The 26,446-nt window shown below is 49.7% G+C and overlaps 1 protein-coding gene and 1 long non-coding RNA gene across 4 annotated transcripts in view; one reads left to right on the top strand and one right to left on the bottom strand.

The window, feature by feature from the left end:
* The window catches only part of LRRC38 (leucine rich repeat containing 38), a 39,296-nt gene that overhangs the window by 4,255 nt on the left and 8,595 nt on the right, over positions 1–26,446 (bottom strand). The window lies entirely within an intron of this gene.
* On the top strand, positions 8,218–13,928 carry LOC104006290 (uncharacterized). 3 transcript variants are annotated; one of them, XR_001718075.2, is made up of 3 exons: positions 8,218–8,660; positions 9,527–9,816; positions 13,575–13,928. It is a non-coding gene; the product is annotated as an uncharacterized LOC104006290 (long non-coding RNA). The 3 variants fall into 3 exon arrangements; XR_001718076.3 differs by lacking the exon at positions 13,575–13,928 and adding an exon at positions 10,237–10,944 and having other exon boundaries at positions 8,224–8,660; positions 9,527–9,629; XR_679933.4 differs by having other exon boundaries at positions 8,227–8,660; positions 9,527–9,629.

Raw genomic sequence — 26,446 nt, 5'->3', positions numbered from 1 at the left:
AACCTGCCTCCTAACAGCCTACCCCGGCCAAAAACGTTATGAAAATAAGTAAGATGGACACCAACAGACTGTGTGAAGCACAGACAGTTTCTAAAGCCAGCAGATTATTTGCAGCCTCCAAACTAGTGACAGATCATTATTTAGCTGGAGAAATTTTCTAGAAATCCTCATCTTCAGGAAGCGGTATCAACCGGAAAACCACCACAACCCAACAACATAAGCCCACGGCACCTGCCGTTTAAATCCAACCTTTGCAAGCCACCACTTCCCAAGTCAGTTCTGATTTCCACAATGTTCTTTGTGCCTTGAGACTCATCTTGGCACTTTTACAAAGTGACAATTTTAGAAAATGTCATCTCACATTTCTCTGTGGCTAGAAGAAATGGGCTTGTTTGAAAAACGGTGCACACAAGCCCACCAGGGGTGGGGACTTTAGAACGGCAGTGCTTAGTGGGGCTTTCATGATAAGATCCACTGACTTGATGAGCTTTCATAGCTCACAAAGGGCAGAGAAATAAGAAGAGTTGGACAAAGAGAGTCTGCCAGGCAGACAGGGCCCAGCACAAGGCTGAGGGTATTGCTACAAAAGCTGGCTACAAAGGCTGTGAAGCCAACAGCACAACTCTAGACTTGGCATACGCAGACTCCAGGGTCCCCTCTTCTCTCCTGGCGGACCCTTGTTTAAACCAGGGTTTCTCAACTTGGCCATTACTGACATTTGGGACAGGAACATTTTTTGACATAGGGGCCGTCCTGTGTCCTGCAGGATGTTTAGCAGCATCCCTGGCCTCCACCTACCAGATGCCAGCAACACCTCCCACCCAGTGTGACAATCAAAACTGTCTCCAGTCCGGGAGTGGTGGCTCATGCCTGTAATCCCAGCACTTTGGGAGGCCGAGGCGGGTGGATTACCTGAGGTCAGGAGCTCGAGACCAACCTGGCCAATATGGCGAAACCCCACCTGTACTAAAAATACAAAAATTAGCTGGGCATGGTGGCGCATGCCTGTAATCCCAGCTACTTGGGAGGCTGAGGCAAGAGAATTGCTTGAACCCAGGAGGTAGAGGCTGCAGTGAGCCGAGATCACGCCATTGCACTCCAGCCTGGGTAATAAGAGCGAAACTCTGTCTAAAAAAAAAACAGAAACAAACTGTCTCCAGACATTGCTACGTGTCCCCTGGGTGGGGAAGACAAAGTCACCTCAGTTGAGGATCAGTGCTTCAGAGTGAAATGCTCTACTAAGTATATAGCTATTATGTAGACTTTTAAACTTTTTTGTAAAGACAGGGTCTCACTCTGTTGCCCAGTGATATGGTTTGGCTGTGTCCTCACCCAAATCTCACCTTGAATTGTAATAATCCCCAACTGTTAAGGTGGAGATCATTGAATCACGGGGTTGGTAGGTTTCCCGCATACTGTTCTCCTGGTTGTGAATAAGTCTCACTACGATGATGTTTTTAGAAATGGGAGTTCACCTCTACATGCGCTCTTGCCTGCCACCGTGTAAGACGTGAGTTTGCTCCTCCTTCACCTTCCACCATGATTGTGAGGCCTCCCCAGCCATGTGGAACTGTGAGTCCATTAAACCTCTTTCCTTTATAAAGTACCCAGTTTCAGGTATGTCTTTGTTAGCAGCACGAGAACAGACTAATACACCCAGGCTGGTCTGGAACTGCTGTCCTCAAACAATCCTCCCACCTCAGCTTCACAAAGCTCTGAGATTAAAGGCGTGAGCCACCAGGCCCAGCCATTAGGTGGCTATTATGGACTACACATTCAGATCCCCAAAATGCATATGTGGAAGCCCTAGCTCCCAGTGTGATGGTATTTGGAGGTGAGGCCTCTGGGAGGCAGTTAGGGTTAGATGAGATTAGGTAACTAGGGTGTGGCCGTCCTGATGGGATTAGTGTTCTTCCTCCCCACCCCCCCAACAAGATGGAGTCTCACTCTGGAGGGCAGTGGCGCGATCTCGACTCACCACAACCTCTGCTTCCTGGGTTCAAGCGATTCTCCTGCCTCAGCCTCCCAAGTAGCTGGGATTACAGGTGTGCACCACAATGTCCAGTTAATTTTTTTGTATTTTTAGTAGAGATCTACCTTGGCCTCCCAAAGTGCTGGGGCTTCAGATGTGAGACACAGCATTTGGCCAGGGATTCGTGTTCTTATGGTTTTTTTGTTTTTTTTTTTTTTTGAGATGGAGTCTCGCTCTGTCGCCCAGGCTGGAGTGCAGTGGCATGATCTCGGCTCACTGCAAGCTCTGCCTCCTGGGTTCACGCCATTCTCCTTCCTCAGCCTCCAGAGTAGCTGGAACTACAGGCGCCCGTCACCACGCCCGGCTAATTTTTTTTGTATTTTTTTAGTAGAGACGGGGTTTCACCGTGTTAGCCAGGATGGTCTCGACCTCCTGACCTTGTGATCCGCCCGCCTTGGCCTCCCAAAGTACTGGGATTACAGGCATGAGTCACCGTGCCCGGCCAATGTGTTCTTAGAAGAAGAGACACCAGAGAGCTCTCCCAATCTGTCTCTGCCTCTCACTTTCTTTCTCTCTCTCTCTCTCTCTCTCTCTGCCATGTGAGGACCCAGAAAGAAGGCGACCGTCTGCAAGCCAGGAAGAGAGCCCTCTCCAGAACCCAGCCCTGCTGGCACCCTGATCTCAGACTTCCACCCTCCAGAACTGTGAGGAAATAAATGCCTGCTTGTTAAGCCACCAATCTATGGTGTTTTCTTATGGCAGCCTGAGAAGACTAAGATAGTAACCTTCTAAGACAGGCCTATTTTTAGTCAATAAATAGACATTTAGTTATTAAATGGCTTCCTTTAATTCATGCATTAAGCAAAACAGGTGAGGCTTCATGCTACATGCCATGCAGGATACAAAAGGAATGAAGGGAAGATGGAAGGAAGGCAGGGAGAGTGGGAGGAAGAGAGAGAGACAGAGAGAGGTGGCCCTGGCCTCTTGGAGCTTAGGTCTTACAGGAGAGGCATCGGGACACAGGCACAAAAGAGAACACTTAAAGTACAAAGTGCAAAGCCTGGCCAGGCACGGTGGCTCACACCTGTAACCCCAGCACTTTGGGAGGCTGAGGCAGGTGGATCGCCTGAACGCAGGAGTTCAAGACCACCCCAGGCAACATGGTGAAACCCTGTCTCTACTAAAAATAACAAAAAAACTAACCAGGTGTGGTGGCGCATGCCTCTAGTCCCAGCTACTTGGGAGGCTGAGACAGGAAAATTGCTTGAGCCCCAGAGGCAAACGCTGCCGTGAGCCGAGATTATGCCACTGCACTCCAGCTTGCGCTACCGAATAAGACTTCATCTCGGAAAAAAAAAAGAAAAAAGAAAGTGCAAAGCCCCACAAGACAGGTCAAGGGCAAGCTCACAGAGGGGGCTTTGGGGGCTGGATCAGCAGGACAGTGGAAGGATGGGCTGGCATGCGGCACATGGAGGTGACCATGGGATCCCTGCAATGTTCCTACCTGACCTTGGAATGTTCTCCTTTTCCTGACCTATCCCTTCAGCTGTCTAAGTTAAGAATAGTGAAGGAAAGCCAATACTTCACAGCACCTGGTGTGTGCCTGGCACACTTGAAGCTTCACAAAACATGCTAGCCTTGTTTATTCCTCAGGCCAACCTGATCAGAAGGCCACTCTAAGTATCCTCATCTTATAGCTGACCAAACTGAAGCACAGAGAGGGCAAGTGACTTGCCCGGGGCCATGTAGCAGGGAAATGCCAGAGCTGGGCCTGACCCCAGCTGGTCTGGCTCTGGAGCTTGGCCACTGCATCGTGCCTCCCACTCTCCCAGGCACGAGACCTAGGGCTGCACCAGCCTGGCCCAGCCCCTCCCAACAAGCTCCCTCAAGGCACAGTGTCTTTTTTTTTTTTTTTTTTTTAATTTATTTATTTAATTTTGAGACAGAGTCTTGCTCTGTAGCCCAGGCTGGAGTGCAGTTGCGTGATCTCGGCTCACTGGAACCTCTGCCTCCCGGGCTCAAGCTAGCCTCCCGAGTAACTGGGATTACAGGCACATGCCACCACCCCCAGCTAATTTTTGTATTTTTAGTAGAGATGGGGTTTCACTTTGGCCACGTTGGTCTCAAATTCCAGACCTCAGGTGATCCACCTGCCTCGGCCTCCCGAAGTGCTGGGATTACAGGCGTGAGCCACCGCACCCAGCCCAGGCAGAGTGTCTTCTAAAGAGATGGCCTAGAACTCTCCAGCCACCCTCCTGATCCCACCATGAGCTGCAAAGGCTAGGAAGGTGAAGCCACCGGGCATCCAGGGAGCACAGCTTCTGAACACCCTTGTCAGAAGGGCTCCCTGGATGCCCTGAAATACAGAATGGAGAGATGCTGCCCACGTTAGGGTTAGGACGGACCCCAGGCTGGGTCACTCCACCATCTGGTGCCTGTGTGACCCTGGGCCAGGCCCAGCCACCCTGAGTGCCTCCTCGAGATGATACTGTGAACATGAAATAAGGGAATATCTGAAAAGCTCTCACCACAGTACCTGGCCACGTACGTGCTCGAGAACCCCGTGGTTAGCATTGTTCAGATTTTTGAAGTTTCAGACTGAGCCTGCGTTTGACTCCAGATATATGAGAAGGGTGCCCATATTAGGGTGTTCCAGAGAAACAGAACCAACAGAGAGGAGAGGAGTGGGGAGGAGAGAAGTGGGGAGGGGAGGAGTGGGGAGGGGAGGAGCGGGGAGGGGAGGGGAAGGGAGAGGGAGCGAGCACGCGTGTGTGTGTGTGTGTGTGTGTGTGTGTGTAGAGAGATTTATTGCAACTACTTCTACTAATTCCTCTGCTCAACATCCCTCCAGTGGCTCCCCATCTCTCTTAAAATGAAATCCACAGGCCGCATCACCCCTGCTAAACCCCTCCACTCCGCCTTGCTTGCCGTTCCTCAAACGCCCCGCGCAGGCCACCGTCAGGGCCTCTGCACCCGCCTGCTCTGCCTGGCTCGCTCCTTCCTTTTCGTCAGGTGACTAGGCAGTCACCTTCTCAAAGAGGCCTCCCTGCCTCCATTCAAAGCAGCCGCTCTCCCCACCCCATCATCCTCCATCTCCCCCTTTCCTCTTTGTTTTTCTCTGCGCAGGTATTTATTTTCTGCCCCCCTGCTCCTCCCCCACTCCCATGTCGGCTATGTGAGGTCCAGCGTTTTGTTTTGTTACCTGCTGTATTCCTAGTACTAGAACCTGTAAGTGATATTTTTGAATCAACATGTGAATAAAGACAGGATCAGAGAACATGGCTTAGACCTGTGGCCACAAAGGGGTTCTGAAACCAGCTCCCCTATCAGACAGATGGATCCCCAGAGGCCGATGGTGCTGGACCGGCACAGGCCCCTGCCTTCTAGGACAAAAGTTCTTTCCCCCAAATTCACCAGCAGGTAACTTGCAACTCTCTGGAGTAGAGAGAAGCTGTGTATGTTTTCATGCTTTCCTCTCTTGGGAGGTGGAAATTCTCATTGATCTTTGGAAACAGACAGAGTGGAGATGCATCAGCCAACCTCTCTTGCAGCCTCACCATATGCCAGATATTCTAAGCACTCTGCATTGCCTGCACTCCTTTAATCTACAAAACAAATTCTGCAGCTGGTACTGGGATGATCCTGGTTCGCAGATAAGCAAACTGAACAGTTATGTTACCTGCTTGAGGTTATCCAGCTAAGAATGGAAGAGCCGGGATCTAGAATCAGGTGGTCTCACCCTAGTGCCTATGCAGTTAGACAATACCCTTCCCTGTTGCCTTAAGAATGCTTGCACAGGCCAGGCACAGTGGCTCACGCCTGTAATCCCAGCACTTTGGGAGGCTGAGGTAGGGGGATCACCTGAGGTCAGGAGTTCAAGACCATCCTGACCAACATGGAGAAACCCCATCTCTACCAAAAATACAAAATTAGCTGGGCGTGATGGCGCATGCCTGTAATCCCACCTACTCAGGAGGCTGAAGCAGGAGAATCGCTTGAACCCGGGAGGCGGAGGTTGTGATGAGCCAAGATCGCGCCATTGTACTCCAGCCTAGGCAACAAGAGCGAAACCCCATCTTAAAAAAAAAAAAAAAAAAAAAAAAAACGGCCAGGCACAGTGGCTCACGCCTGTAATCCCAGCACTTTGGGAGGCCAAGGCGGGCAGATCACGAGGTCAGGAGATCGAGACTATCCTGGCTAACAAGGTGAAACCCTGTCTCTACTAAAATACAAAAAATTAGCCGGGCATGGTGGCGGGCGACTGTCCCATCGGGAGGCTGAGGAAGGAGAATGGCGTGAACTCAGGAGGCGATGTTTGCAGTGAGCCAAGATTGTGCCGCTGTACTCCAGCCTGGGCGAGAGCGAGACTCCATCTCAAAAAAAAAAAGAAGAAGAAGAAGAATGCTTGCACAAGTTATTGCCGGGACACTAAGACCCAGAGGGTCCTACGATTATGCCAAAGCTGCACAATGTCTTGTCAATCTGGTTTGGGGCCCATGCTACCTCCATTGGTGGCCTGAGCCTGGAGTACTCAGGGCAAAGAGCACTAAAATGTCATTCAAGGGGGTTGCATGCTGTGTTTGTTTTTTGGGCTGCTGTTACAAATTACCACAAACCGAGGGGCTTAAAACAAATTTATTCTCTCATAGTTTGGGAGGCCAGAATTCTGAAATTAAGGTGTCAGCCAGGCTGGGCTCCCTCCGAAGGTTCTGGGGAGAATCCCTCCTGGACTCCTCTGGCTTCTGGTGGTTCTTTTTTTTTTTTTTTTTTTTGAGACGGAGTCTCGCTCTGTCACCCAGGCTGGAGTGCAGTGGTGTAATCTCAGCTCACTGCAACCTCTGCCTCCCGGGTTCAAGCGATTCTCCTGCCTCAGCCTCCCGAATAGCTGGGATTACAGGCGCCCACCACCACGCCCGGCTAATTTTTGTATTTTTAGTAGAGATGGGGTTTCGCCATGTTGGCCAGGCTGGTCTCGAACTCTTCTGGTAGTTCTTCACATCCTTTGGCTTATGGCCGCCTCCCTCCAGCCTCTCCCTCTGTCTCCATACGGCCTCTGCTCTGTGTCTCCGTCTTGCAAGTCTCCCTCTGCCCTTCCCTTACAAGGACATCTGCCATTGGATTTAGGACAGTCCTACCCTCAGTCCAGGATGATCTCATCTCCAGATCCTTCATTTAATTACATTTGCAAAGACCCTTTTTCCAAGTAAGGTCACATTCATAGGCGCCAAGGCTTAGGACCCGGACACGCCTTTTCGGGGGATACAATTCAACCCACTATAGGAATCACATATTTCATAGCCACCTGTTGCCCTCTGGCTTCTCCCCCTTCATCTCTCCTGAGGCAACTCCCCAGCTTCCTTTTGGAGCAATCATCTCTCACCCATTAAATATGTCTTGGTGTACCTTTTTTTTTTTTTTTTTTTTGAGACAGGGTCTCACTCTATCACCCAGGCTGGAGTGCAGTGGCACGGTCTTGGCTCACTGAAGCCTCCACCTCCTGGGTTCAACCGATCTTCCCACCTCAGCCTCTCAAGTAACTGGGGTTACAGGCACGTACCACCACGCCCAGCTAATTTTTGTATTTTTAGTAGAGACGAGATTTCGCCATGTTGCCCAGGCTGGTCTCGAACTCCCAGACTCAAGCGATCCACCTGCCTCAACTTCCTAAAGTGCTGGGATTACAGGCGTGTGCCACTGCACCTAGCCTAACTTTCTTAAAATGTGTGGCCCTCTCCTGGCATAGAGGTCGGTACCCAACCCACACTGAGCCACAGTCTGTCTGTCCCAGGACACTGAATCTTGGGTGGATTGACTAAATAGATGGCTGGAACCCGTTCAGTCCAGCCAGCAGCCCCACCCTGCAGAAACTGTCCATTGGTTCTGCGTTCTCCACCTGCAGACCTGCCCCATTCTCTTCTGAGCCTGCTTCTCCAGGCTTCTCTTCAATTCTGTGAACTATCTGACATCCCTGCAACAAATTCCTTCCCTGCCTACATTAGTCAGAGTTGGCTTCTGTTGTTTACGCTCAAGATACCCAACCGATGGATTCTAGGACAACGGAATTCAAGAACGAATTGGGCTCCTGTCCTAACTGTCAGCCTTTATCCCACAGCCACAAATCATTTAACTGGGTCCTGTTGTTCTATAAAACCATGTGCTTGGTGGCACGAGGGCTTTGGGAGGCAGCGGGAGTGATGCAGCTCACCTCCCCACAATAGGCAGGCTCAACTGGTGGGAAGTCGACTTCCCACCTTTCGTCTTGCGATGGGTCTACCTCCAACCCACTGAAACCAAAGTGGGCTCCGTCTCATTCTGGCCTAGGCAGAACAGGGCCCACAGCGCCCTCCCCTTATAACCACGACTTCCTTCTCTTCCAGGGCACATTCAGAAGAGACAGGCATCTCCCTTGTGCAGGGCGGCTCCGTGGCCTGCCCGTCACCACCTGTCTGGGCTCCCTCCCCTTGAGTGATGACTTCTCCCCAGCAGCTGACACCTGAGCTGGAGAGGGTGAAGAGCTGCCATTCTCCAGAAATAGACAGTGACACAGCAGATGTTAGACTGAGATTAATCTCTTGCACCGGACCGGCCCCTTGCCAACAAACAGGCCTGCAGCCAGAGGATCTCTCAGGCCCTTTCCCCTGATCTGGCCTCCTGGGAACTGCGTAACTCAGATTAACAACAGGCTCTGGTAAGCGCTTTTTGTCATTAAAAATATTTTTTTGTTTTCTTATCTCCACATATTAGGCAAAGCTCACATATATACTGAGACAATAAAAATAATCAAAAAGAAGGGAGAATTTAAAAAAAAGTTAACACTTGGCTTATACCTTTCTAGATTGTGTGTGTTTGTGTGTGTGTGTGTGTGTGTGTACATAAATCTACCAAGCAGAAATGCACTCCACCACTCTGTCGGATAACCATACTGGGAACATCTTTCCATTCAACAAATATATCATTTTCAATGGCTGCAAGGCATTTTATTGTGTAGATGAGCCATGATTTACTTACCCAACCCCAGGATCTTTCCAGTTTTCTCTCTTAGAACTAATGCTGCTATGAACAGCCTTGCACACTTTTTTTTTTTTTTTTTTTTTTTTTGTCTGAGACAGAGTCCTGCTCTGTCGCCCAGGCTGGAGTATAGTGGTGGTGGGATCTCGGCTCACTGCAACCTCCGCCTCCCGGGTTCAAGCAATTCTCCTGCCTCAGCCTCCTGAGCAGCTGGAATTACAGGCACTTGCCACCATGCCTCGCTCATTTTTGTATTTTTAGTAGAGATGGGGTTTCACCATGTTGGCCAGGCTGGTCTTGAACTCCTGACCTCATGATCCACCCGCCTCGGCCTCCGAAAGTGCTGGGATTTCAGGCGTGAGCCACCGTGCCTGGCTGAACACATTCTTAATTATTTCCCTAAGATACATTCCCACAAGTTGAAGGTTGTGGGTGAGTCCTTGAACTTGCGCCAACACTGGATTTTGTCACTCTTTCATCTTTATCAATCTGATAAGCCATGAAAGGGTATATTGTTGATTTAGTTTGCATTTATCTGATTATTAGGAGAGCTGAACGTTGTATTACGTGCTCACTGGAAATTTGGATGTGTCCTTCTGTGAACTGCCTGCCCAGGAGCTATGACATGAGCTTTGCAAGTCTTCCCAAGGTGAGAGGCCGTCGTGCGAAGGGGGGATTGGAGAGAAGTATGGTCGATCCAGCCCACCCAACCTTATCCATTTCCACAACCTTCAACTTGCGGGAATGTGTCTTAGGGAAATCATGAAGAATGTGGGCAAGGCTGTTCACAGCAGCATTGCTTCTAGGAGAGAAAACTGGAAACCTCCCGGGGCTGAGTAAGTAAATCGTGGCTCATCTACACAGTTAAATACCCTGCAGCCATTACTGCAGCTACAACTTCCAGGGAAGGCAGATTCTTCCTCCCATGGCCTAGAGGAAGGACAAACATGGAAGGTTCTCCAGGGATCACTGGGCTTTGGTCCCTCTGCTCCTGGCAAGAGCTTACTACTCCCCATCACTCTCTTCTGCCTTCCCCTCCCTGGCTGAGAGCCCAGCCTATGCTGGTAGAACAGCTTCCCCTGCCCTCCTTGCCAGCCTCCAGGAACTCCAAACCCAAAGGCCCAAGAAATAACAGTAGCTTTTTGGCCTTTCACGCCCACAGCCAGCCTTGGTTTCACAGCATCATAGAAGATCTGAAGTCACCTTTGATATCTCTTATTTCCCCTCCCTCCCCACCCCTCTCCTTTATTTTACAGATGAGAGGCCCAGAGAACCTGGGCAATTTGTCTAAGGCCACTTGGAGTCTGGACTGGAACCCAGGTCTCCTGACTCCCTGTGTAGTGCTCTTCCCAGGCACCAGGTCCTTAATTCACCCTGAGCATCTGGGGAAGCTGCACGTGCTACAGTCGCTGCTGCAGCCGCTTCAAGCCGCAGAGAAATGTTCTTCGTAAGGAGGCAGCCGAGAGGGGACTGCAGGGCTTGCTTCTCTCCTGGGGACAGGGGTGCCAGGAACACCAGCTTTAATTTCTGATAGTGCTGACCTGTGTTCTCCACCACCACTTTCATTAAATATCGACAGTTGCATATGGGGAAAATTCCCAATTAAACTCCCGTCTTGTCTCCACCGCAGACACTTCGTCTGATTGAGTAATAAGCTGATTTTGCTAAGAGGAAGCTACATCTGCAGCTTCGGGTCAAGGGCTCACCCTGGCTTGTCCTGGCTCCACAGAGTGTGTCCTGTAGAAGGGGCAGTGCAGTAATGGGGACCCTGCACCAGGGGTGTGACCTGTGTCTGCATCCCACATGCTAGCCTGAGTCCCACCCCTCATCTTAAAACACTGACATAAGTCGCACACATAAGCGAGGAAAACCGACTGACTGTTCATGTGATTTTTGTAATCTGTCCTTCCCCTGGTAAGAAAGGAGCAGAGAATGATCATAGTGTTTTGTTTTTTTTGTTTTGTTTTGTTTTGTTTTGTTTTGTTTTTTTAAGACAGAGTCTCACTCTGTCGCCCAGGCTGGAGTACAGTGGCGTGACCGGCTCACTGTAACCTCCGCCTCTCGGGTTCAAGCGATTCTCCTGCCTCAGCCTCCCGAGTAGCTGGAATTACAGGCAGTTGCCACCATGCCTGGCTAATTTTCGTATTTTTAGTAGAGATGGGGTTTCACCATGTTAGCCAGGCTGGTCTTGAACTCCTAACCTCAAGTGATCCGCCTGCCTCAGCCTCCCAAAGTGCTGGGATTACAGGCGTGAGCCACTGCACCCAGCCTTAGAGAAAATTATACTCTTGGGAAAAAAGCATGAGTTTCCACTATCCCCACTGATGTCACCATCACCCCTGTCATCTCAACCATCACTGCCACTGCTGCTCCCACCACCTCCCCACGTCCACCTCCACCCCCACCCGCTCCATCATCCAAAATAAACACTTCCTATGAGTTGAGCCCCAGGCTGAGTACTAGGGATACTAACCTGTGTCTGGTGACTATGGGTGATTTGGTTAGAGAGAACCTTCTGGTTAGGCAGTGTGAGGAAATCTAGGAATGGTCCATGAGTCTGGTACCTCCCATAGCCTGTCATGGTGCTCAGAGCTCCACACGGCCTCTGGATGGTCAGGCACCCACTGTGGCTCCCTCCCAGGCCTGCCCTTCTAAAGCACCCACTGTCCCAAGTTCATCTGTAATGGTGGGCTCCCCGGCACACTAGAAGAAGAGATGTGCTGTGTGTCTCAGGATACGCAGGGGTGTGTGTGTCCCCTCCCATGACACTGTCAAGCAGGCATCCTATTGGGAAGTAATATTTCTAGAAACTCCTGCTATTTATCAGGAACTACGATGAGTACTTCCCGGTTACCATTTAATGTAACCCTCTTGCCCAACAACCCTTCAGGGCAATGGTTCTCCGCTGGGGGTAATCTTGCCCATCGGGGGATTTGTCGATGTCTGAAGACATTTTTGGTTGTCACACTGGGTGGAGCGCCAGTAGCATCTGGAAGGTGGAAGACAAGGATGCCATGGAACGTCCCGCACTGCACAAGACAGCACCCACAACACAGAAGTAGCCAGCCTCACTCACGCAGCAGCCGTGCTGAGCATCAGATGCCCTGCCTTGGGGTATTTTTTAAATCCAGTTCAAAATTTTTTATTTTTTATTTTTTAGACAGGGTCTTACTCTGTCACCCAGGCTGGAGTACAGTGGTGTGATCTCAGCCACTGCAGCCTCGACCTCTTGGGCTCAGGCGATCCTCCCACCTCAGTCTCCCGAGTGACTGGGATGACAGTCATGTGTGACCCCACTCCTGGCTAATTTTTTGTATTTATTTGTAGAGATAGGGTTTAGCCATGTTGCCCAGGCTGGCCAAAAATCTTTTTAATTGTGGTAAAATTTATAACACAACAATGTGAAGGTAGCTTCATGCTAGAGAAACAAACTGTCCACTTGAAAATGGCTAAGATGATATATTTAAATCTTAGCCATTTTCTTTTCTCTCTTTTTTTTTTTTGAGACGGAGTCTCCCTCTGTCACTCAGGCTGGAGTGCAGTGGCGACATCTCGGCTCACTGCAACCTCTGCCTCCCAGGTTCAAGTGATTCTCCTGCCTCAGCCTCCAGAGTAGCTGGGATTACAGGCATGTGCCACCACGCCCAGCTAATTTTTGTATTTTTAGCAGAGACAGGGTTTCATCATGCTGGCCAGGCTGGTCTCGAACTCCTGACCCCAGGTGATTCACCTGCCTCGGCCTCCTAAAGTGCTGGGATTACAGGTGTGAGCCCCAGCGCCCGGCCAAATCTTAGCCATTTTCAGGTGGAAAGTTTCTCTAGCGTTGTTACATTCATACCGTTATGCAACCATCACCACCATCCACCTCGAGAACTCCTTCCATCTTCCCAAACTGAAACTCTGTCCGCATTAAATACTAACTCCCCATTCCCCCTCCTCCCAGGCACAGGCAAATATTATTCTACTTTCTCTTCTATGAGTTTGACTACTCTACGTACTGCGTACAAGTGAAATCATACAATATTTGTCCTTTGTGATTAATTTCACAAAGTAGAATAATGTCCTCAAGGTTCATCCGCGTTGTAATGCATGTCAGAATTCCCTTGCTTTTTAAGGCTGCATAATAATCCATTTCATGGATAGACAACATGTTGTTGTTACATTTATTTGGAGGAAAAATATAATGCAAAAAATAGAGAAAATTTTCATTCTTAAAAAAAGGATTTTTGGCCAGGTGCAGTGGCTCACGCTTGTAATCCCAGCACTTTGGGAGGCCGAGGTGGGTGGATCACCTAAGGTCAGGAGCTCGAGACCAGCCTGGCCAAGATGGCACAACCCCCATGTCTACTAAAAATACAAAAATTAGCCGGGCCTGGTGGCGGGTGCCTGCAATCCCAGCTGCTCGGGAGGCTAAGGTACAAGAATCACTTGAATCTGGGAGATGGAAGTTACAGTGAGCTGAGATCGCGCCAGTGCACTCCAGCCTGGGTGACAGAGTGAGACTCCACCTCAAAAAAGAAAAAAAAAAGGACTTTTTGAAAACATACCATTACCCAGCCCTGACACTCTATGAATTCTTCTCTTACTCTTCCAGGACCTGTTTGACTGGCACCTCTGTAGACCCAGCAGATCTCAAAGTGCAGACAAGCCAACATAACACAGCATTCACGATTCTATTATAAAAGATGTGACGCATCTCTGCTCTGCCGCTCCCCTCTCTCCCCTGACCCAGGCCTAACCTCCGACCACGTGAGGCCCGTCGCTCTTGGGAGTTCCCTGGGGGCCACGCTATCCCTGGAATGGGGACTCCCCTTCTGTCTCTGTGCTGTGTGCGACAGTCATTCCAGGGATATCTTCCTGTGAGTGCAGGCATCTCACCCTTGGCTCACAAAGTGCTCTCTATGCTTCAAATAGCTTCCAAATAATTTACCAATACAAGCAATGCTGATTTTCCTGGCAAGTCACAAATCAAGTTGCTTTTTTTTTGTATTTATAATTTTTCCAGCAGCAGGGGCCAGGGAAGACCCAGGTTCCCAGCACCAGATATCTGCACCTGGTGGTCTTCAGTGGGGCTCGGTGCTGCAGCAACTGCTGTCACCAGGGCCAGGGTTGTGGTACGGGGAAGTGACCTCAGGGTGGGGCCTTTGGGGTGGGCAAGAAGAAGTTTCATGAGAAATGAGCCTACACAGGTGGAGAAGACCTCGCCATTATCTGACCTTCTACTGTCACAGGTGGGGACACGGAGTGAGGTTACTTCCCTGGAGGAGATCCAGGCGGACCCCCTAAGTCGTCCACATGCTAATCCTCAGAATCTGTGAATATGCTGCCTTGTAAGGCAGAAGGGGCTTTGCCGATGTGATTAGATAAAGGTTCTTGGGATGGGGGGATTATCCTGGATTTGCAGGCAGTCCTGATATAATCACAAGGGTCCTTATAAAAGGGAGGCAGGCAGGTCAGAGCGGGAGAAAGAGATATGCCGATGCAGAGAGGTCATGGGGACGTGCCTGAGAGCCGGGGAGTGCTGGAAGCCTCTAACCTGGAAAGGCAAAAGGACACAGATGTCGTGATTTTAGCCTCTAAGACACACTTTGGGCTGGGCATGGTGGCTCACACCTGTAATCCCAGCACTTTGGGAGGCTGAGGTGGGTAGACCACAAGGTCAGGAGTTTGAGACCAACCTGCCCAATATGGTGAAACCCCATCTCTACTAAAAATACCAAAATTAGCTGGGTGTGCTGGCGTGCACCTGTAATCTCAGCTACTCGGGAAGCTGAGGCAGGAGAATCACTTGAACCCAGGAGGCGGAGGTTGCGGTGAGCCAAGATCGCACCACTGCACTCCAGCCTGGGCAAGAGAGGGAGACTCTGTCTCAAAAAAAAAAGAAGCATTTTGGATGTCTGACCTCCAGAACTGGAAGATAACAGATTTGTGTCATTTTAAGCCCCTACAACATGATAGTTTGTTCCAGCAGTAATAAGAAACTCACACATACCCCTAGGTTGCACAATGAGTCAGTGACAGAGCCGAGCCCGGGAGCCAGGTGTCCGCACCCTCAGTTCCACCCATGTTCAGCAGTTCCTCATTGAGACACATTTGTAGCTCAGCGTGAGCCTCAGGAACGGAGTCCTTTGAGTGTTAACACTGATTGACTGCAGTGACAATAACAGTGGCATTGACGTGCTCTGTGTGCCAGGCACTGTGCTAGACTTTTTTTTTTTTTTCCATTTCTTCCTTGCTATATAATGTGGTAGGCTTTTCACAGGGACTCTCTCTCTGGCCCTCATGATAGACTTGTGAATATTTTTGTCCACGTTTTATACATAAGAAAACTGAAGCACATAGCAGTGAAGCAGTTTGCCCAGGCTCACACAGCTGGTAAATAAAGGCACTGAATTTAAACCATGGTGGATTGAAATCAAAAGCCTGTGTTCTTAGCCACTGTGATGTATCTATCCCCTTCTAAGGAGTGTCATGCAATATGAGGGGAGCAGTGCTGAACCAGGAACTGGGGGGCTTGGCTCTTGCCTCGGCTTCTCACTAGTTCGCTGTGCGGCTTTGTGCAAGTCACTTGGTCTCTCTGAGCTGTGCTTTCCTACCTGAAAATGAAGAAAGGCAGGTTACATGACCCTACAGTCTAAGCCATTTGTCTTCTGGAATGTTGGCTCCAGGAAGGCAGAGCCATGGTCAGCCTTGCTATGTCCCAGGCAGCTGGACTTGAATTTGCTTTCGGCAGGTGTTTGGTCTGCTCTGGTTTCTGCTAACATGTTCAGGTCATCTTTGGTTTAGCCCCTACGAGGCCAGGTTCTGAAGCGGGGAAGCTAAGTTTGGCTCAGCCTAAAGCAGGAGCCATGGACACAAGGGGGTGGGGATAGATATGATATGAGATCTGAGACCACAGAAGGGTCAGGGACAAAGATCCTGGAGCCAGTCTCTCTGGAGCACAGAGCAGAAGCACGACAAATATTCACGAAGGAAAGAATGAGGATGAGCTGGTGACATACACGGTGGGACAGCCCCAGTGTGTCTGGGAGCCCAGGCTGCACAGGCCCACAGGAATAGCTGTAGAAGGTCAGTGTTCTGGCTCAAGGGTAGCTGAACATAAACTAGATGTATGTGATACATATTTAGAAGCCGATTCTGGTTGCTGGTGGGTGATCCAGTTTCTGACAAGGATCTGGTGTGAGCAGAATGAGACCTGAGACGTGCAAGAGGCTGGGAGCTTTGCATGTCCTCTGCTGCAGGCTTAAGGGCTCCGTCTATTTAGGTTCAGAAAGGAACATGGTGGGGAGGGGGAGGGAGGGAAGAGGAGTGACTGCTCTGGGTATCAAAGCAGGTGCAGTCACTGGTTTTTAAGCACCCTGGACCCTCCTTCAAGACCTACTCCTTCAGCCAGCAGAACCAGGATAGGAACGCCAGAAAGAATCACAGGACTCAAGCACCCTGGGCAGAAATCCCACCCAACACCTGATGCTCCTTGCAGCACCACTAAAAAGTGGTCATTTGGACTCTGCTTGAATGCCCCTGGTGATGGCAACCTCATTACCTCCCAAAGGCAGCCCATTTTCAGAGCCCTAATGCGGTTAGACAGTTCTCATTATGGTACATCGAATTCCGTTTCCTTGTAATTCCCAATCACGGGCCCATCTTCTGAGGTCAGAACAAGTCCCCTGTGTTCAGTGACAGCCCCTCAGGTGCCTGCAGACAGGCACTATGTTCTTCCAAGTCTCTACTTTTGACTTGGAATTTCAATTTTCCCATATCAGCACAGTCTTACTCTCCGAATACAAAGAGCGTCTGACATTTTCTAATGAACAGGAAACCCAGGTAACAGCTTACAAATTGTGATTAGAAGGGGTCTGGGGGCCTCAACCTTCCTACTCTCTGAACACCCCCATCCAAGCATCACCATGTCTGAGATCCTATACAAATTCATGCCTCAATGATCAGCAGCGCTGATCAAATATATATATATATTATGGAGAAAGAGAGATAGAGTGTCTCGTTCTGTCACCCAGGCTGGGGTGCAACAGCAAGATCCTAGCTCACTGTAACTTCAAACAATCCTGGCCTCAAGTGATCCTCTTGCCTCAGCTTCCCAAGTAGCTGGGACTACAGGTGTGTGCCACCAAATCTAGCTATTTATTTTCTATTTCTTTTGTAGAGACAGGGTTTCACTGTGTTTCCCAGGCTGGTCTCAAACTCCTGGGCTCAAGCAATCTTCCCGCCTCAGCCTCCCAAGTGCTGGGATTACAGGCTGAGCCACCTTGCTCAGCCCCCTTCTGTCTTTACTGCATTTATCTCTGGTTAAGCCTCAAGGTGCTAACACTCCAACAAGAACCAGTTTACCATACTGGCTTCTCACAGCAAGGGGACAGTTCTGGAGGCCTCTTCCTCTCCATTTTTCCTCCCTTTGCCTTGGCTCAGCATCCACCCACCGAGTCATTCATCCCTTCAACACATATGTATGGAGCACCTATTACCTGCGAGCACAGTCCTAGCACTGTGGCTAAAACACTGAACAGAACAGACAAGGCCCTGCTCTTGTGGCTACAACTGAGTGAAACAGACAATGAGTAAATGAGTAAAATGTATAACATGACCCATAGGGACTGGTGCAAGAGGACGAAGAGGAGCAGGGGGACAGGGAAGGAGAGCCAGAGGTGGTGGGGTGCAGGGTTCAATGGGGCTGTGGCCCAGGGAGAAGGTGGCATTTGAGAAAGGGTCTGACGGGAGGGAGGGGCCAAGTCATGCTGAGACCCAGAGGGAGGTCATCCTGGCAGAGGAAGTAGCAGGTGCAAAGGCCCTGAGGTAAGAAGGTACCTGATGAACTGAAGGAATGACAAGGAATCTGGGGTGCCCAGGCCAGCGTGAATGAAGGGAGAAGAGCAAGAAATTCGGTCAGAAAGGAACTAGGAGGAAGACAGATCACAGGAGGCCTTGTGAGCCTCTGGAAGGACTTTTACTTCTGCTCTTCATGATACGGGAGCCCCTGGAGAGCTCTGAGCCGAGGTGGAACATGACTTGATACCTGACAAGCAGGGAGGGGCCGCTGCTCCAGACAAAGCTCTCACAGGAGAAGAAGGTAGGAGTCAAATTTGTTTTTAACAAGTGTTTAATCCACCCTGGTTTCCACTAATACGGTCAGGTCACCTTGGATTTACCTCCCTCCGAGTCAAGGTTCTGACTCAGGAAGACTCACTACGTTTGGTTCTCAGCCTGAAGCAAGCGTGGGAGCTTGTGGCTAAGAGACTCTAGTTTCTGACGTGAGATTTGAGGGGCCACAAAATGGTCAGCAACAAAGATCCTGGAGTCACACCTCACCTCTGCCACTTCTTGGCTGGTGACCAACTTACATTAACCTGTTGGCACCTTGGCTTCCTCTCTGGGGGAATCACTCCATATAAACTGGAGCGATTCTAAAGACTTCATATGAAAAAAAAGGAAAAATAGCTCATGATTAATTTTTCCATTGATTACACGTTGAAATGATGTTTTGGGCCAAGCACGGTGGCTCATGCCTGTAATCCTAGCACTTTGGGAGGCCGAGGAGGGCAGATCACCTGAGACCAGCCTGACCAACATGGAGAAACCCCGTCTCTACCAAAACTACAAAATTAGCTGGGTGTAGTTGTGTATGCCTGTAATCCCAGCTACTCAGGAGATGAGGCAGGAGAATCGCTTGAACCCTGGAGGCCGAGGTTGCCGTGAGCTGAGATTGCACCACTGCACTTCAGCCTGGGCAACAAGAGTGAAAAACTCCATCACAAAAAAAAAAAAAAAAAAAAAAAGAAATGACATTTTGGATATGCTGGATTAAATAAAATATCCAAGTTCATCTCATCTGCTCATTTTTCTGTTTTAAATATGGCTGCTGGAACATCTGAAATTATCTCTGCAGCTTGCATTCTATTTCTATCAGGACGCGCAGCCCAAGCGTTTTCAGCTCAGCGCCTGGAATCGAGCAGATAATTGACAAAATGAAGCCAGGGGACAGGAGCCTGCTCTGGGGCAGGAAGCAGAGACGACCCCCAACCAAAAAACAAAACAAAACAACAACAACAAAAAGAGCCCAGTTTGTGTTTTAGCGCTTATTTCCCCACACGCAAACCAAGGAAAGCAATGTATTTGGATATTATAAAATCTGAAGGCTGAGAGGCCAGGCACAGTGGCTCACACTTGTAATCTCAGCACTTTGGGAGGCTGAGGCAGGCGGATCACAAGGTCAGGAGTTCAAGACCAGCCTGAGCAACATGGTGAAACCACATCTCTACTAAAAATACAAAAATTACCCAGGCATGGTGGTGCATGCCTGTAGTCCCAGCTACTCAGGAGGCTGAGGCAGGAGAATCGCTTGAACCTGGGAGGCGGAGGTTGCAGTAAGCCAAAATTGCGCCACTGCACTCTAGCCTGAGTGACAGAGCGAGACTCTGTCTCAAAAAACAAAACAAAATAAAAACCAAATAAACAAAAAAACCTAAGGGCTGGACCCATTCTAGAGGCTGTAGCCCACTCCCTGCCTCTGGCAAGTAAGCTGTTAGCATTATCCGCTGCAGGTGTTTCCTGGGGTGGCTGCAACACAATACTACCAACTAGGTGGCTTACACAACAGAAATGCTTGTCTCAGAATTCTGCAGGCTGAACATCTGAGATCAAGGCATGGGCAGCGCTGGTTCTCTCCAGGGGCTGTAGGAAGAATGTGTTCCAGGCCTCCCCACTGGCTCCGGTGGTTTGCTGGGAATCTCTGGCTTTCCTTAGTTTGTAGGTACAGCACCTTTACCTCTGCCTTCATCTTCATGTGGCCTTCTCCCGGTGTGCGTGTCTGTCCAAATTCCCCCTTTTTATAAGGACACCAGTCATACTGAGTTCAGGCTAACATCTACAACGATGATCCCACTGCATTTTTTTTGTTTTTTTGAGACAGAGTCTTACTCTATCACCCAGGCTGGAGTACAGTGGCATGATCTCGGCTCACTACGCAACTTCCGCCTCCCAGGTTCAAGCAATTCTCCTGCCTCCATCTCCCGAGTAACTGGGATTACAGGTGCCCGCCACCAAACCCAGCTAATTTTTGTACTTTTAGTAGAGACAGGGTTTCACCATGTTGGCCAGGCTGGACTCAAACACCTGACCTCAAGTGATCCACCCGCCCCGGCCTCCCAAAGTGTTGGGATTACAGGCGTGAGCCACCGCACCTGGCCAGATGATCCTATTTCTAAACAAGGTCACATTCTGAAGTATTTAGAGTTAAGACTTCCATGTGTGAACTTGGGGGTAACAGGGAGACACAATTCAACCCATAGCATCCTTTTCCATCGCTCCTTGCTCAATTCCTTGCAGGAATTTGCTTCCTTTGTCAGGATCCCAGCATGGCCCACTCAAACAGGGTTATTTGAAGTGAGTCTAACAAAGGGGCTGGTTACAAAGGTGTGTACTGGATTTAGGAAGTCAACAGGGATAGTGCGGTACCCCAGGGCTCAGGCCAGTGGGAGGGGTGGTCTCACGGCCCCAGCCTGAAAAGATAAGGGGAGCAGGCAGTTAGTTACATGAGGCAGAGAGGCAGCAGGACTGGAGCTGTGTGCAGGCTTCCAGACCACAGTGCGACCCACGGGAGGTTGCTCGCAGTAGGTATGCACGCTTTCCGTATGTGTATTGTGAAAGGAAAATAAATCTCACCCAAATCACTAAGCCAAAGGGAAAAGTCAAGCTGGGAACTGTACAGGGCGAACCTGCCTCCCATTCTATTCCTAAATAAGACAGCTACAAAGATTGGCTGGGCTTGGTCTCTCATGCCTGTAATCCCAGCACTTTGGGAGGCCGAGGCAGGCAGATCACCTGAGGGCAGGAGTTGGAGATCAGCCTGGCCAGCATGGAGAAACCCCGTCTCTACTAAAACTACAAAAATTAGTCGGGCTGGGTAGCGCGCGTGCCTATAATCCCGGCTACTTGGGAGGCTGAGGCAGGAGAATCACTTGAACCCGGGAGGCAGAGATTGCAGTGAGCCGAGATCATGCCACTGCACTCCAGCCTGGGTGACAGAGTGAGACTCTGTCTCAAAAAAAAAAAGCTGCAAGATTTAAAAAAGAAAAGAAAAAAGCTACATACCTCCCTCACAATTTTCCCACAAGGAAATTCTCTGTGGACAAAGCGCAGGAAGAACTCAAAGTCATCTCTCTGCTCATATGAGATGAATGCCCATCTGAATGCTTCCTTTGCCCTACTGTTTCACTAAGCCACACTGTGGCATAGGTGACTATTCCTGTAAATTGTGCATTCAGCAAAAGGCTAATCAGAAACTTAAAAGAATGAAACTGTCTCTTATTTACCTATGACCTGGAGGCCCCCTCCCCACTTCAAGTTGTCCCACCTTTCCGGACCGAACCAAGGTACATCTAACATATATTGACTGATGTCTCATGTCTTCCTAAAATGTATAAAACCAAGCTGTGCCCCGACCACCTTAGGCCCATGTCTTCAGGACCTCCCGAGGCTATGTCATACACGTATTCTGAACCTTGCTAAAATAAACTTTCTAAACTGATTGAGACCTGTCTCAGATACCTTTTGGTTTACAGTGTTATACTAAAATAAAAGGTTATAAAGTGAACGCCAGAAAGCATACGAAAGAGAAATTTTAAATGATACAACATTCTGGAAAAGGCAAAGCTAGAGGCAGCGAAAAGATCAGTGGTCACGAGGGGTTGAGGAGGGAGGGGAGAGGAATGAATGAGCGGGGCACAGAGATTTTGAGGGTCAGTAAAACTATTCTGCGTGATTCTATGATCGTGAAGGATTACATGACATAATCCCTTTGTCAAAACCCATGGAATATGCAACACAGAATGAACCCTCGTGTAAACTTGCTGTGGGCTTTAGTGAATAATCACAGTGACACTGGTTCATAATATTGGTTTATGCAATATACGGTACTGATGTGGCATACTAATATAGATATATATACGCATATATATTAGTATATACTAAATAGTACGTGGCATACTAATATATATGAATATATACAGCATATACAGTATATATACTATATATAGTACTTATGTATTTATGGCACAGATGTGACATACTAATGCAAGATGTTAAAATAGGGGAAACTGTGCAGGGTGAGGGGTAAAGGGAAATCTTTACTGTCTGCTTAATTTTCCATAAACCTCAAATTGCTCTTAACAAAGTCTATTAATTATTTTATTTATTTATTTATTTTGAGATGGAATCTCACTCTGTTGCCCAGGCTGGGGTGCAGTAGAGTGATCTCAGCTCACTCCAACTTCCAACTCCTGGGTTCAAGCAATTCTCCTGCCTCAGCCTCCCTAGCAGCTGGGATTACAGGTGCACGCCACCATGCCCGACTAATTTTTGAGGAGTTTTTTGGTTTTTGTTTGTTTGTTTTTTTGAGATGGAGTCTCACTCTGTTGCCCAGGCTGGAGTGCAGTGGCGCGATCTTGGCTCACTGCAACTTCCAACTCCCAGGTTCAAGCAATTCTCCTGCCTCAGCCTCCCTAGCAGCTGGGATTACAGGTGCGCGCCACCATGCCCGGCTCATTTTTGTTTTTGTTTGTTTGTTCGTTTGTTTGTTTTTTGAGACAGAGTCTCGCTCTGTTGCCCAGGCTGGAGTGCAGTGGTGCGATCTGCACCATTCCTGGGTTCACACCATTCTCCTGCCTCAGCCTCCCGAGTAGCTGGGACTACAGGCACCTGCCGCCACACCTGGCTAATTTTTTTTTTTTCTGGGGGGGGATGGAGTCTTGCTCTGTCACCCAGGCTGGAATGCAGTGGCATGATCTTGGCTCACTGCAAGCCCCACCTCCCGGGTTCATGCCATTCTGCTGCCTCAGCCTCCCCAGCAGTTGGGACTACAGGTGCACGCTGCCACGCCCAGCCAATTTTTTTTTTTTTTTTTTTTTTGTATTTTTAGTAGAGACGGGGTTTCACCGTGTTAGCCAGGCTGGTCTCAATCTCCTGACCTCAGGTAATCTGCCCGCCTCGGCCTCCCAAAGGGCTGGGATTACAGGTGTGAGCCACTGCACCCGGCCAAAGTCTATTGATTATTTAATAAAATAAAATAAAATAAAACCACCTTCTCACCCAGAGAAAATCACTATTGGCACTAGGCTGTCTATCCTTCTGGTCACTTTTCCAGGGAACTTGCTTCTTTCCCCTGACCTCGGGGCTCCCATACCTGCCCCCACTTGCTTCCCCAGCCTTGCTGCTCCCAGGCACTGACTGGGAGGGTTCCTCACCCCCTCACCACCTCCTCCCTCTGACTCCTGCACACACAAAGGAACTCTGGAGCCGGGGTTTCCCATCAGCAAGCAGTTCTTGTGGCCTGGACCATCACCCTCTCTCCTTGTCTGGCTGCCCTGTTGCTATTCTGTGGCTTGCCATGTGACTTGGAAGGGGAGATGAGGAATGGTCTATAAACCACTGTCATTTTACTGGGCTAACACAAGCCCTCCTCATTTGCAAACATTCCTCCATTCTCTTCTAAAGATCTTTCACATCTGTGTTTCCTCGATCCTCTCGACAAACCTCAGGATGACGGGCAAGGGAACAAAACCCCAGGGAAGTTAGGTGACCTGTCAAGTGAAGGAGGTCCTGGCCTTTGGCTCTAAGCTCCTTGCCCCACTCCAGGTGACCACCTTCAACTTTCACTTCTGATGTAGATGATCATTTCTGATGTAGATGATCTAAAAGCACACATCATCTCATTGGGGTCTTATGAAAAAGCAATGCTATTCTTTCCAATAACTCAAGGAGGGAAGTATTTTTTTCAAATGAAGACAGGAACATACTCTTGCACCTCCTGATTTGAAAGAGCTCCTGGGGGTGGTGGGACATTTGCCACAGGGACCCACCCAGGGGACCTTTGCTGGGAGCCTCAGACTCTTTCATCCTGTGCCCTGGAGGAGGCTGACACAAGAGGTCCCAGCATCAGCTTACATCAGAATGAAAAGGGGCCCTCTTGGTCACCTACAGCAGGGATCTACCACTGGTGGCCAGTGGGAGGAACATGTTTTGGAGTTCAGCCAGCACTCTAAATTGTTTATTTATTTTGTTTTTATTTATTTATTTATTTTGAGACAGTCTCGCTCTGTCACCCAGGCTGGAGTGCAGTGTGGCACGATCTCGGCTCACTGCAAGCTCCGCCTCCTGGGTTCATGCCATTCTCCTGCCTCAGCCTCCCGAGTAGCTGGGACTACAGGCATGCTCCACCATGCCTGGCTAATTTTTGGATTTTTAGTAGAGACGGGGTTTCACCATGTTAGCCAGGCTGGTCTCGATCTGCTGACCTCAGGTGATCTGCCCGCCTCAGCCTCCCAAAGTGCTGGGATTACAGGCGTGAGCCACCGCGCCCAGCCCACTCTAAATTGTTTATATACCTATATTCTCTGCTGACTCCAACTGGCTGCTTCTGCTAACCTCACCCAGCTGACCCTGGGGGCATCTGGGGTCTCATTCCTTCACTCCTTACCTGGGAAAATCCACTCTCTGAGAGATGAGAAGGCTGAAGCCGAGAGAAGCACGTGACTCGGAGGACCCACTGGGAGCTAACGCTGGAGCCGGGATTGGGACCACGATCCTTGGCTGTTCGGTTTCTGTTGGCCTTTGAGAAGCTGCCCCTTCATCTTCAATGGCCCATAGCTCCCTCAAGGTCCTGACTCCCTGACCTTGACATTTACCACATATCCAGCTGGGAGGATGGAGAAGATGGGACGCCAGAGGACTCTTAATTGGCAGCCTCCGACGTGCAAGAGCCGCTGGGAGGATGCGCTGTCACAGATACTGCTGTCTGCATGGGTTGTCACACGTTTGGGATTTGACAGGCAATTCCTTAGTTCATTGGGTTTCATAAGCCTGTATACGTATCTGGTCTGTTTGGCCACATTTCTGTGCTTTAAACAAAGACAAAATAATAACAGCTTCTATACGTGGTGATGGAGGAAATTGCTCAAAAGCTTCTTTATATGACTATCACTTGAGGTCAAAGGAGAGATGCTATCACCTACATTTGACCAGGGGACACTGAGGACCAGGAACATCAGGGGACTTATCTGCCATCGGACAGCTCATTGGAAGCACAGACAGTCATGGATGCCGGGGGTGGCCTGCCCAGCCCTGCCCCAGACCCATGGTAACCACGGTACATATTTTTTGCCACACAGATAGGAAAACAGAGAAAGCCCATCAATACACAGAGAGAAAAATAAGAAATCAGCATGAGGCTGGGCACAGTGGCTCACGCCTGTAATCCCGGCACTTTGGGAGGCTAAGGTGGGTGGTTTACTTGAGGCCAGGAGTTCGAGACCAGCCTGGCCAATGTGGCAAAACCTCGTCTCTACTAAAAATACAAAAAATGGCTGGGTGTGGTAGTGTACACACCTGTAATCCCAGCTACTCAGGAGGCTGAGGCATGAGAATAGCTTGAACCCGAGAGGCAGAGGTTACAGTGAGCCGAGATTGCGCCACTGCACTCCAGCCTGGGTGACAGAGTGAGACTGTGTTGAAGGGGGGAGGGGAGGGGAAGGGAGGGGAGGGGAGGGGAAGGGAGAGGAGGGGAGGGGAAGGGAGAGGAGGGGAGGGGAAGGGAGAGGAGGGGAGGGGAGGGGAGGGGGAAAGAAAGAAGAGACAGAGAAAAAGAAAGAGAAAAGAAGAAAAGAGAAAGAAGGAAGAAAGAGAGAAAAGAAAAGAAAAAAGAGAAAGAGAAAGAAAAGAGAAACAAAGAAAGAAAAAACAGTATGAGAAGCGGAGACAAGCATATGAGCGAGGAAAAGGGGTGCTGTTTCCTGTGCCCCAGTTCTGCTCCCACGACTTCCTGGGGCTTGACTGTTCAGGACCAAGTGTTCCTGGCCACACCTGCATCCTTAAGAGTAACCCTCCTATTTGCTTACTCCAGATGACATTGGTTTCTGTTTCTGTGAATTGATAAGCAAAGCTGTCCAATTCAGCTGGAGTTAAACTGAGACCTGTGGCCTCGGCATCCTGAACTCTGTCCATCAGCCACTCCCGCTGTGCTTAGCAGAGGAGGGAAGAACATTCCAGCCGCCTCTCCAGGGCTCCTCTCCTCTTCCAGCACCACTCCCGCAGCTGGGGGCAGAGTAGCCGCTCCCTCCCTCCTGCATAGCAGGAGCTGTGGCTCAGGGGGCTACTGGGGATTTGACCAAGATCACAACAACCCAACCTAGGAAAGAAACCCTGAGAACATGCATTCTGGGCCCTGCCTTGGCTGAAGGCAATCCGGATATGCTTTGCTGACCCAAAGCCACCGAGGGGTATTTGCTGAACACAAAAACAAAGGCCAGTGATTTGGGCCCGTCCCTGGATGACCCCTAGGAGTGTGCATTCCTTGGCTCACTCACTCCCACAGCCTCACTGAGACCCTCCTAGTCTCCTACGCAGGGTGCGGCTGACAGCAGCAGGCATGCTGGCCTCTTGGAGCCTGCATTTCTAGTGGGA

The sequence above is a fragment of the Pan troglodytes genome, chromosome 1 (genome assembly GCF_028858775.2).
Source record: "Pan troglodytes isolate AG18354 chromosome 1, NHGRI_mPanTro3-v2.0_pri, whole genome shotgun sequence".
Taxonomy (NCBI): Eukaryota; Metazoa; Chordata; class Mammalia; order Primates; family Hominidae; genus Pan; species Pan troglodytes.
The sequence above is the reverse complement of the archived record's forward strand: the minus strand, read 5'-3'. Positions and strand labels throughout refer to the sequence as shown.